The sequence below is a fragment of the Pelmatolapia mariae genome, linkage group LG6 (genome assembly GCF_036321145.2).
Source record: "Pelmatolapia mariae isolate MD_Pm_ZW linkage group LG6, Pm_UMD_F_2, whole genome shotgun sequence".
NCBI classification, from domain to species: domain Eukaryota; kingdom Metazoa; phylum Chordata; class Actinopteri; order Cichliformes; family Cichlidae; genus Pelmatolapia; species Pelmatolapia mariae.
This window is the reverse complement of record NC_086232.1, coordinates 211,610-214,109: the sequence shown is the minus strand read 5'-3', so window position 1 is coordinate 214,109 and position 2,500 is coordinate 211,610.

The following is a 2,500-nucleotide window of genomic DNA, read 5'->3' as shown; positions in this document are numbered from 1 at the left end:
TGGTACACTGCTCAGAAACACTTTGCCACACACACACTCCTCGTGCATATGGTACGACAATGTTTCTACATGCCCCTGGTACTCTGCTCAGAAACACTTTGCCACACACACACACTCCTCGTGCATATGGTACGACAGCTTTTCTCCGTGCCCCTGGTACTCTGCTCAGCAGCACTTTGCTATGTACTTCCTCGTGCATATGGTACGACAACTTTTCTCCGTGCCCCTGGTACTCTGCTCAGAAACACTTTGCCACACACACACACTCCTCGTGCATATGGTACGACAATGTTTCTACAAGCCCCTGGTACTCTGCTCAGCAGCACTTTGCTATGTACTTCCTCGTGCATATGGTACGACAACTTTTCTCCGTGCCCCTGGTACTCTGCTCAGAAACACTTTGCCACACACACACACTCCTCGTGCATATGGTACGACAACTTTTCTCCGTGCCCCTGGTACTCTGCTCAGCAGCACTTTGCTATGTACTTCCTCGTGCATATGGTACGACAACTTTTCTCCGTGCCCCTGGTACTCTGCTCAGAAACACTTTGCCACACACACACACTCCTCGTGCATATGGTACGACAACTTTTCTCCGTGCCCCTGGTACTCTGCTCAGCAGCACTTTGCTATGTACTTCCTCGTGCATATGGTACGACAACTTTTCTCCGTGCCCCTGGTACTCTGCTCAGAAACACTTTGCCACACACACACACTCCTCGTGCATATGGTACGACAATGTTTCTACATGCCCCTGGTACTCTGCTCAGCAGCACTTTGCTATGTACTTCCCGTGCATATGGTACGACAGCTTTTCCACAAGCCCCTGGTACACTGCGCAGAAACACTTATGCCACGTCGGCTGTACGCGCTCTCCTCGCTAGCTAGTTGCTGATCTCCCCCACCTCCAGGGGGCCCCGGGGACCACCATCACATCTCCCTGTCTCCCTTACCGCTGAACAAGATGCATGCTGCTCCACTGGCCCTGCTGCTGTTGTGTCTCCATTTGGCCGAGGGGGTGAGTCGGCCTCCTCTCTCCTTTACGGTCGAAAAAGATGTGCTGCTGGCGCACTGGCCCTGCTGATGTGCTGTCTCCATTTGGCCGAGGTGGTGAGTCGGCCTCCTCTCTCCTTTACGGTCGAAAAAGATGTGCTGCTGGCGCACTGGCCCTGCTGATGTGCTGTCTCCATTTGGCCGAGGTGGTGAGTCGGCCTCCTCTCTCCTTTACGGTCGAAAAAGATGTGCTGCTGGCGCACTGGCCCTGCTGAATCCCTCTCTCCATTTGGCCGAGGGGGTGAGTCGGCCTCCTCTCTCCTTTACGGTCGAAAAAGATGTGCTGCTGGCGCACTGGCCCTGCTGAGTTCCTCTCTCCATTTGGCCGAGGGGGTGAGTCGGCCTCCCCTCTCCTTTACGGTCGAAAAAGATGTGCTGCTGGCGCACTGGCCCTGCTGAGTTCCTCTCTCCATTTGGCCGAGGGGGTGAGTCGGCCTCCTCTCTCCTTTACGGTCGAAAAAGATGTGCTGCTGGCGCACTGGCCCTGCTGAATCCCTCTCTCCATTTGGCCGAGGGGGTGAGTCGGCCTCCTCTCTCCTTTACGGTCGAAAAAGATGTGCTGCTGGCGCACTGGCCCTGCTGATGTGCTGTCTCCATTTGGCCGAGGTGGTGAGTCGGCCTCCTCTCTCCTTTACGGTCGAAAAAGATGTGCTGCTGGCGCACTGGCCCTGCTGAATCCCTCTCTCCATTTGGCCGAGGGGGTGAGTCGGCCTCCTCTCTCCTTTACGGTCGAAAAAGATGTGCTGCTGGCGCACTGGCCCTGCTGATGTGCTGTCTCCATTTGGCCGAGGTGGTGAGTCGGCCTCCTCTCTCCTTTACGGTCGAAAAAGATGTGCTGCTGGTGCACTGGCCCTGCTGATATTCTCTCTCCATTTGGCCCAGGGAGTGAGTCGGCCTCCTGCCTCCTTTACGGTCGAAAAAGATGTGCTGCTGCTGCTGCTGCTGCTGCTGCTGCTGCTGCTGCTGCACTGGCCCTGCTGCTACCACATAGCCAGCATGGACCTCGACCTCCAGCAGGCCCCGGGGAGGCACATCCTCCCCTGCTCTACTCCCCCAGTAGCTTTCCTTTCCTGCAGTTACCCAGTACCACATAGCCAGCATGGACCTTGACCTCCAGCAGGCCCCGGGGAGGCACATCCTCCCCTGCTCTACTCCCCCAGTAGCTTTCCTTTCCTGCAGTTACCCTGTACCACATATCCAGCATGGACCTTGACCTCCAGCAGGCCCCGGGGAGGCACATCCTCCCCTGCTCTACTCCCCCAGTAGCTTTCCTTTCCTGCAGTTACCCCGTACCACATAGCCAGCATGGACCTTGACCTCCAGCAGGCCCCGGGGAGGCACATCCTCCCCTGCTCTACTCCCCCAGTAGCTTTCCTTTCCTGCAGTTACCCCGTACCACATAGCCAGCATGGACCTCGACCTCCAGCAGGCCCCGGGGAGGCAC